This window comes from Adiantum capillus-veneris, chromosome 9 (genome assembly GCF_014529385.1).
Source record: "Adiantum capillus-veneris isolate H3 chromosome 9, ASM1452938v2, whole genome shotgun sequence".
In the NCBI taxonomy this organism is placed as follows: Eukaryota; Viridiplantae; Streptophyta; class Polypodiopsida; order Polypodiales; family Pteridaceae; genus Adiantum; species Adiantum capillus-veneris.
The window spans coordinates 18,523,602-18,534,236 of record NC_140939.1 but is presented as its reverse complement, the minus strand read 5'-3'; the positions used below and the strand labels follow the sequence as shown (position 1 = coordinate 18,534,236).

The 10,635-nt window shown below is 37.3% G+C and overlaps 1 pseudogene; it reads left to right on the top strand.

Moving 5' to 3' along the window:
- The first annotated feature begins 2,579 nt into the window (after positions 1–2,579).
- On the top strand, positions 2,580–7,857 carry LOC147450186 (uncharacterized; annotated as a pseudogene).
- Positions 7,858–10,635: the final 2,778 nt, after the last annotated feature.

Below are 10,635 nucleotides of genomic sequence, written 5' to 3'. Positions count from 1 at the left end.
GGTAGTCTTTCTTGACTTGTCTGTCCAAATATCCATTAAAATCTCTATCATTAGAATTTTGTTCATTAATATACTGAGGACATGTTGAATAATATCATTGTATGCAACCCAAACAATGGCTTAGATGAACAATGCATGCTACCATCATGGTTGTTACAGATGGGCAAGTCCACAAGTGACCATCAAAGTGTTGTTCCATCCCTGACATTCGTTTTGTTTTATCCTGAGTTGCAGGCAACTCAAAGCACAAATTGCCATCATAATGTTGTGGAAGTTCAATAACTTGCAAAGGAGTTCCATATAATGTTAATAGATCCTTTAACCTTTTTGCCCCTAGATTTTGCTGAATCCAAAATGATGATTGAGTGAGTTTTCAGTTGTCTTGTTTGGTCACCACTACTTTCAAGATGCACCACACTTAAAACCTCTTCGGATATGTCTCTATCTAATGAAGGAACCTTGATGGATTCTTTTTCTTCCTCACTGTCGGATACATGTATAAATGTGTTTGAATGAAGAACTCAAACAAGCTCGACAAAGACCCATGTATTAAGAAATGCTGATGACCTTCAACATCCCATTGTGGTTGCAATAAGGCTTTTGTTAGGCCAAAATCAATTTCAGTAAGAGCACATAGTGATTGAAAATGGCAAGATGGAGGCAGCAAGCTCTGCAAATAGTTAGCGCTAAGTAGTAAGGAGTTTCCCCTCAATTGAACGTTGTGGGTGGCTGTCTGATCACCAACCTTCCAAGTTATTGTCGCTTTCATGTCGAACATATTTTCTTGAACATAAGTTTGCAAATTAAAGAGGTGGAGAAGTGAGAAAGTTGTTGTGGATTGGGATAACAAGAAAACAATAAAACAAGAGATTGATTAAGTCGAGGGCTTTAAGACATAAGATCAACTTAGAGCATGAGGTTAAGTCAAGGTGGTGAAGGTTAATGAAAATTAACGGTTGAAGATGGCCTTTACTTTTGATCATTGCTTATACAGATTGGCAGGTTTAATGAGATGACCCACAGATTCCTTTTATAAATTTGTATATCACTTACATCTTTATTATTGCATAAGGTATGGTGCATTAACTCTGACGGCTCATACATTCCTAGATCAAGTTTCAAGATTTCTTGATGAAAATCGTAATTGAAGAAGTTGTGCATTCAAACTGGTTAGTACGTCATTTAATGCAGGACGAATGTGCATGTGTGTGCATTCAAACTGGTTAGAGGGCCGCCCCATAGACCTTCCAAGTCCAAATATGGACAAACCATGAACTTATGATTGTAGGTGGAAATGATTGCATTTAATTCTATATAGAAGGTCTAGCCCTCTAAAAGTGCCTCCATCCTTTAATATATTTTGATAATGTCTCCAATCATATGTGTGTGTGTGTGTGTGTGTGGGGCGGCCCTCTTAGTACGTCATTTAATGCATTTTGATAATTTCTCTAGCCATATATATATATATATATATATATATATATATATATATATATATATATATATATATGTGTGTGTGTGTGTGTGTGTGTGTGTGTGTGTTTAAGTGTACATTTTAATTCATCACATTAGCAAATATATAAAAGCTCTTAAATAATATATTTTACAACACAAATATTTATATATTATTTATATCTATAAGAATACATATACGTGAATAAAAAAAATTAAACAAATTTTTACTAATTGAAAAAATGTCACTTCATGATAATTCAATATTATTATGTGTACAATATGAGTTGAAACTTTTGTAATAAATATTTCTTTATAAGGTAAACTATTCATAATGTTTGTTTATTTGTGATATATATATATATATATATATAGAAGTATTTTTATGTGTATAATATATATTTATTCTATCATTTAAATTAATAGTTTGTATATAATTATTTGTATATGAAATCCCAAATAGCATAAACTATCCTATTTTTATATTTTATAAGTGTTTAGTCTATATATTATAAATATAATACATGTTTAATTATATAAATTGTATACCCATTATGTGTTTAATATATAGCCTATATTTTATATGTAGTGAAAATAAACTATGTTAGACTAGAAAAAAAGAAAATAAAAGTGAAGTGAAGTGAAGTGAGAAGTGGAGCCCTTCTCTGGTTTCCTATGAAGAAGAAGAAGGAGAAGTGGAGGAAGATAAAAGGTAAGCTTTGCTGGTTCGTGTGTGTGTGTGTGTGTGTGTGTGTAAGTGCACACACCAAAGGAGCTCCAATGTGTGCGGTTTTGTGTATGCGTGTCTACTCGTGTGTGTGTGTGTGTGTCCACCATAAGAGCTCCAATGTGTGCGGTTTTGTGTATGCGTGTCTACTCGTGTGTGTGTGTGTGTGTGTGTGTGTGTGTGTGTGTGTGTCCACCATAAGAGCTCCAATGGAGCTCCCGCATGCCTTGAAAGGCATGATGAGAAGGCAGTGCACGTGATTCTTTTTCATCATGCCTTTCAAGGCATGAAGGAGCTCCAATGGAGCCCCATAAGATCTCCAAATGGAGCTCCCCCATGCCTTGAAAGGAATGATGAGAAGGCAGCGCGCACACTACTCTCTGATCATACATTTCAAGGCATGAAGGAGCTCCAATGGAGCCCCATAGAGCTCCAAATGGAGCTCCCCCATGCCATGAAAGGTATGATGTGTTAAGTATGGAGCTTGATTTACCTTGTAATCTCCTGTGGTAAAAGCGCACATTTGTAAGGCCCCCATTATGAGGAGAAGCCATCGTGCGTGAAGGAAAATCACTCGCCGAAAACCAAAATTTTAACGGCCAAAAATCAGGGGCAACTTTAGGGGCCTCGAGGGCGGAAGCCCCCGAGACTTTTTTTTCCCTTCGTCGGAATATTCTTTCTCACCGGAATATTATGGCCGGACGGTGACTGGAAAGTGGTCGGAAAACAACCGGTCGATTGGCCGGTGGCCGGTAGTCAATGGCCGGTGGCCGGTGGTCGGAAGTCAATGGCCGGTGGCCGAATTCAAAAGCGGACTAATCTTCTCAAGGGAGTCCACACATGGGCAGATTGAAGGGTCCGATCAGTGGGCTTATCTACACAAGGGCGGTACACATGGCTGCCTCTCATTAGAGAGGGCATCCCTTTTGGCCTATAATAGGAGGCCATTTCTACACACATTTCATAGCGTGAAGTTGATGCAACAAGGTGAGTGTGAGGTGGTGAGAGTGAAGCAAGGCGGGAGCTCCATTAAGGGTATAATCCCTTTGTAAACTACTTCTTGTTCTAAAGTACTAAAGCCATTGAGTGACTGTTTTCCCATGGACGTAGCCCACATTGGGTGAACCACGTATATCATGGGTACTCTCCTCTCTCTCTCTATTCTATAATCTCGTGTATGTAAATCTGTCTCTCTCCATTAAGTAATCTACTCAATTATCTATTTAGCTACGTCTTATTTCCTAACATGATGAGAAGGCAGCGTGCACACTGCCTTCTCATCATGCCTTTCATGGCATGATGGAGCTCCCCCATTAGCATGCATACACACACATACAAGCATACACACATTAGAATGCATATACACACAAAAACACACTTGCATACATGCACACACACACACACACATTAACATACGACACACATACAAGCATGCATACAAACACACACACACACAAGCACAAACACACTTTCATACAAACACAAACATGCTTGCATACACTCAAATACAAATGTATACATTAACACATAGATTGACATATTGACATATTGACATAGAAGTGCAGAGATACACATAATATGCAAGGTAAATAAAGAGACACACATGGAATCTAACAAGGTAAGTATAGAGACATATATGTAAATCTCCTATGCAAGGTAGGTATAGAGACACACATGGAATCCAGAGGTGTTAAGTTCTTATATTTTATGATACAAGGAGATCGTCAAAGTGGTGTTGTATTTTATTTTTTTCTTCCCGTGAGCATTGGGTTGTTGCACGAAAGCAAGTAGGAATGGGGATTTTTTTTAAATTTGCATTTTCACGCCGTCATGCTGTCGAACTTTTGGTAGCTTAGATACTTGTGGTGTTTCTATTTGTGGTGTTTTTGCTTTGATTTTTTGAACAGTCTAAGCATGCTTTTGCTTATTATTGATTATAGTTGATAGATATTATGGTTTGCACACCTTTTAAACATGGCAAGGCATGTCTCTCTCAAATTAAGTTCAAATATTTCTAAAGATTACTATTTGCTTTCTTTGATTGTCACTCAATATACTAAGCTAATTGTGGTCTTGTTTTTTGTGCTTTTAGGAGTAGGATACACATTAAGGTCTGGCACTACAGGACATAGGGCCAATGCACATTCTTCTTCCACAGAAAGAGGGTTCATTGCATGTACCAATTGATTGGAGGATATTACAACGGGTGATGTACATGAGGAAGAGGAGCCCATTGATATTCATACTACACAAGGTGCAGAGGTAAACGTGGCCCAAAGTGTGTCTGAAGAAACAACAATTGTTGCGAAAGGTGCCAATCATCCTACAATGTTTGGAACGGATTTTCATGGTCACATATTGGAGGAGATTGTAGAGGGTTTTATTGTAAAGAGAGGTAGATAACCTCCTTGCATTCCCCTCTGTAGATTGATGGAAAGCAAAGCCATTAGAGCGGTGGGTCCAGGCACTGAGGGTTTAGTGAAAAAGTTTGACATGTCTGGATACAATGTGCTGGGAGATCCATTATTGTGTCATTTAAGAAGCCTGGTCATGATCAACATCATGTTTTTGATTTGGACAAAGAATAATGAAGTCCTATTTGGCGAGAAATAAGCGATGATTTTGCTAATTCCCTTCCTCTTGAATGGGAAGACTGAAGAGGAAATTTTTTTATTGTTCTGGGATGGAAATTATCGCTTGAAAATTTGGATGCGCTTAATAAAAATGTGTAAGTACTTTGTTCTTTGGTGTTAATAACGTTGTATTGTCTCATGCTATGTTATCCAATTTGCCCCTTTGTTGTTTTAGAATTTTCTATGATAAGGTGAAGACATTGTTTTACCAAGCGTCACTTTGTCAATGTTGATCCAAGTGCCCAGGGAGAGCTTATGCTTGCTCTACACTCTCAAAATGAATAAGCTTATTCCTTGTTCTTTATGATATTACTATGTACACATTATGCTCTTGCTCTTTTCCTTGTCAAATTCTTGCGTGTTTATCACTTTGTGGTTTAGGATTGGTAGAACCACCTGTGACCACAAACTTTGGTGAGGAGATCTTCTTGTTTCAAAAATTGGCCATGGCAAGCGAAGAGTCTCTAATAAAAGACTTTCCCCAACATTGGGTTCGATGGATAAAGGTAGATCTTGCTTCCGAGAAGAAGGCATCCAAAGGGAGTTGGTACAATGCTCCTGCTCTGTTATTGGCAATGCTCATATGGAAGGTATACTTTTTAACTCCAAAATATACTTTCTATGTAATTTATAATGCTAGGTATAATTTTAAACTCTTACTTTTTTTTCTCTTTGCTCTTTAAAGGGAAGAGTCCGACATGTCTCTTATCAAAGAGATGCAAGAGATCAATGATCCATCATTTTCAATTCCAGAAAAGGAAATGGTTGCCCGAGGAAGAGTAGAAAAAATATTCAAAGAAAGAGCTTATAAGGTAAACACTTTCTCTACTAACCATACATGTTTGAATTTCTACAAAATTGTAAGTTGACAAGGCTTGAATTTCATTTGGTGCAAATGGAACATGGATGTTGGCCATTGCCAACCCTGCCAATGGTCAAGGGTTCTTCTCTTTGATATTTAACTTCAATTGGGTAAAAGAAAAGGACTAGGTGGGCCTTACAAGAGACAAGGTCCACTCTTTGGTTACTTTTGAAATATCGCCTGAGAAATAATAATCCTTGGCTAAATAATATACATGAAATCATCAAATGAATCAATGCATTTATGGGTTGTTTATTTGGCTTCTTTATAGGAAAAAAGAAATATTGCACTCTTTGATGCATTTCCGTACAAAGGACGTTGCTTCCGAGTGTTTCATTAGTGCCATGAAATTTAGAATGTATTTGCGTAAAGAATGGTAGTGGGGAAGTATCTTAAAGCAATGCTTAAGGATCAAAGGGAAAATGATTGATGAACTGCCAAAGGGTTTTGAAGCATGATTTCATCATTAGTTGAGGGAGCACATTGATAAAGCTTTTGTGGAGCTTTATAGTAAGCTCAACACAAAAGAGTCGGACGAACAAAATTCAGAGCTCATGGGATCTTCAAGGAGAGTTTTATTTAGGTGATGCAATTGATATCTTTATTGTTGATATTTTGTTTTGTGCTTAAAGTTTGTATAATAAATAAATCACTTGCTAAAGTAACTCAAACAAAGTTAAATTCACTTAGCATCTATGTAGATGGCTAATTCAACTTTATGATCAAACTTTGTTGTAGAAGGTGTCAGTTGTAAATGAAATTTGGAGGGACCTCTTATCTGAAGAGTGCATGTATCCCCTATGGATGAGAGATCATGGTTTGTTTGATTGGGAGATTGAGTATTGCCCTTGGTGTCTAGATTACGCTCGTGGCACCTACCTACGCAGTGAAGGGAACTCATATAAAGGTCATTTTTATTGCATTGATAAAAAGTACAAGAATGTTGAAGTGCTTAAATTTTTTTGACTAAGTTTGTGAGTGAAATATATTCTTGTTTACTTTAGAGCACGTTCTTGAAAGAAATGACGAGGTTATTGAGGAGATTGGCTCGGCTTCCAAGAAAGCCACCTCTTCAAAAAGATCAGGCACTAGTACAATCTCCTCTATAAAGAAATGATTGGATTTTTTTAAATCCAAGAAGCCAAAGAAGTCCCCCAAAAAGAGAAAAAAAGGTGCTCAAGGTTCCACAGGTAAACTTGCTTGTAAAGATATCCAGTTTTCATTTTCTGTCTACTCAACAAGTCGTGATGAAATATTTCATTTCTTGATTATGCAATACCCTCCACGTTATTGGCAACATACTAGATATTCACAAAATTTCTCTCAAAGATGAGAAATGTTAAATAAATATCCTAGAAGAAACGTTGACTATGTGGTGTGTGTTGAATGTGTAAAATACATGTGTTTGATCGTATGTAGGACCTTGAATTCTCTACATCTAGCCAATGTTGATGGGGAAAAGAGCAATGAAGTGGCCTCTCTTTTGTTTGCAAATTTTCCAACAAATTTTAAAGTTGAGAAATTTTTGGAGAATGAGGTATGCATTCTTCACAAACTCAATGAGCATGGCTCAAATTTATTTTAAACCCCTATTCTATGACAATTTTAGAACTTTAAACAAATTTATAATGCACACCCTTTCATGGAAGAGATATGTATCCAATAGAATAATATGCCGGTCCCTCCATGGAATCAGTTCTCTCAAAAATTGAGTAAGAAAGTGGCCATAATAACTTCTAAGTATGTGACACACAATGGGTGGTACATCACCCTAAGCACCACTGATCACTTTGGCATTGTGTCCGGCCACATCGTTGAGATGGGATTCAAATTGATGTACACTATCCTTATTTTGATCCGCAATGGTTATGTGTGGAAGACCATTGAGATTGAGAGAGTAAGTAAAGGCTATTTTTTGATTGAAAAATCATAGTTGTAGTTTTCTTGAAACTTCTTTAATTAGATCACACTTTAATTATAATTTGCAAGTGGAAACATTATTGCTAGGATTGTTTTATCGAAAGGGTCAACGTCTTATCTACGATCGACAAGGTGGAGAGAGCGTGGACAAAAACTCTTTTGATGCCAAATCTGGGATATTGGTGGAGCGTGGTGATGGAGAGGACATTGGAGGACGCGCTCTTAGAGGTGCTATAGAGCGTAGCCTTGACTTCTTTCGGTAAGTAGATATGCATGCTACTATGTTTTGTTAGACTATGTTATGCAAAGTAAATATGCACATGTTTCTTTTCTTTTCAACTAACTCGTGCATACATTAACTACGAAACACAACTTCGTCATTGATATCTTTTTTGGATGTGGTGGCTTGGGCCATGTTTGCGCTGAGTTGTCTAGACACTTCCTCTACGTTGATAGTGATCCACAAGTCTTTCAACAACATCTTGCACGCTACAAGGCCTGATGTATACGTGCTGTTCTAGAACTTGATGATGCAAATAGTGGACGAGGAGACCAACTGGCATCAATTTGAGCTTGGATCACATTGCCTCTGATGTACATTGATTTTGTCTATGGTGTTTTCTAATCTATGATATGTATGGGACCATGCATGACTATGGTGATGTCTATGGTGTTTGGGTGCCACTTTTCTGGTTCGATTGAAGACATGTTTTTGGTGTTGATCATGTTTGTTGATGTAGTCATGGTTTCATGTTTATAATGTCAGTTTGAAGTTAGGTGAGCTTTGGATTGGTGTGGACAGTGATATACCAAGACATATTTTCTTGCATATATATTTTTTTATGCACACGCACACACACACACACACACACACACACACACACACACACACACACACACACACACACACACACATATATATGGTTCACACATGCGCGGATTGAAATTCTTTTGCGGAGACGGACATGTGAGATGAACCTTTTAAGTTTTTTTTTTCTTTCCGTAAGCATTTGGTTGCTGCACGGAAGCAAGTATGGAATCGGGTTTTTTTTTTTGCATTTTCATGTCGTTATGCTGCCAAAATTTTGGTAGCTTTGATACTTGTTGTGGTGTTTCTATTTGTGGTGTTTTTGCTTTTGATTTTTGAACCTTAAACATTCTCCTTCTAGGTTTTATAAGTCCTCTTTGTTGTGACAACATATACAGCTACTTCTCTCTCACCCTCTAGAATTTTAATTTCTCTCTCTTTAAATTTAAAAAGAGTGAAGTTATTCTCTCTCTAGGGTTTACAATCTCTTCCTCCAATGGTAACACGCATAGATACTATCTCTCTAGAATTTATACTTTCCCTCTCTGTCTACCACACATATATGGAGTCCTATGATGATTGAAAATTACATTAAATAGAGACTTTATGCTACAACACATGTTTGGTCGAAAAAATTCAAAAATTTGATGAAATCACCGAAAAAACTTGAAATGAAAAACTCTCAAATTTTAAATCCCTGTGTCTAAGTATTGGTGTCCAATCTTTGTGTCGTGTATCTAGTACTGGCATAGCCCCGCTACTATAGCAAGAGTTGGCTAACCCAGTAGTGTAGTCAAGTTTGTTTCAGTGTACTAACGTGTCTGAAAGATAACAAAGCTCTTCAAGAACAACTTTGGGCTTTCAAATATACACCACCTATAGTATGCAAAGAATTCAAGCGATGTCTTTCAACAACCTATATGGGGATTGAGATGAGTAGATCCTTTCCATCCCCTACCATCATTGCAGGAGACACTATCATCATTAGCCTACTAATTCTTGTTTACCCATGCTCCGATATCAAAGACTTTTAAAGTTGTTCTAGTTGTTGGCATGTGATGAGAATGCCATCATGCACCCTTGTTAAAAGGTTAAAAAAACTTACTACCTTTATTTAAATCTAAACATCTATTATCTCCTTCTATCTAGTTATTTGTTCACATTTTCTTTTACATCTTTTGCTATTTTGTATTCTGAATTATATGTGTTTTTAGCATCCAAGTTGGGAACTTCCACCTTGCTACATGCTACATCTTGGCTTGATCTTGATAACTTAACAATGCGTTGATAATTATAGGGGCATTGACACAACACTAAATCACTAGTGTAGACCCATGTTTCCATATGAATCTCTATTAGGCTTGTTGAACTTGACACTTTTCACTATATCGAATTGAAGGTTTTAGTCTTCTTTTTTCGGGGGGGGGGGTGTGGGGTGTTTTAGTAAAAAATATGTAAGATAGCAAATGAGTTCAACATAAGGGTTAATCACTTCTTCTAGTGATACATTCACAACTTAGCTATGTAGACATAGTTTCTAGCTCCTTGAGCACCATTGAAGGACCTAGCATGCTAAAAGAGAGAACCCAACAAATCCACCTTTATATCCTACCATGATAGGAGATTTCTCATGCCGATGATCTTAATCCCTCTTCATGCCAAAAACCACTCAAACTATGTTGTGTAAGGAGTTGGTTAACTTGCTAATTGGCAGAGCCATTAATGGTCAAAACAACTCCAAATTTGGCCGTGTTGAGTATTTAAAGCATATCTATGGGATTAAAGTGTATCTAGGTACATATCTCTAGATATTAAAAAAATATCATTTTCACATTAGTCCTTTGTGGTACACCTCAAAGTTTGTCCTCATTCAAGTGACTTGGCGACAAACAAATATTTCTTCACTTTTGAATGAATTTATTCCCCCCCCCCCCCCTCTCTCTCTCTCTTTGTCTCCCCAAGACATTTTGTTTGGCTATGCTCACCTTCACGAGCTTTCCCTCTGCTCTTCTAATGCCAGCTTTGCTACTGTTGTTAGCTCCATTTTACCTTCTATGGCTCTTTTTGCAAAACATAATCCCCTTTGGCTCTATTATACAGAGCCAAAATGCAGGTGAACACCTCCATGTAGATGACATGGGTGACTTCACCCTCACAAGCTTTCCAAGATTTCTCTTTGCCACAAGAGGACCGCCACTTTTGCTATGGCTAGAAGGACCACCACTGCAAGAGG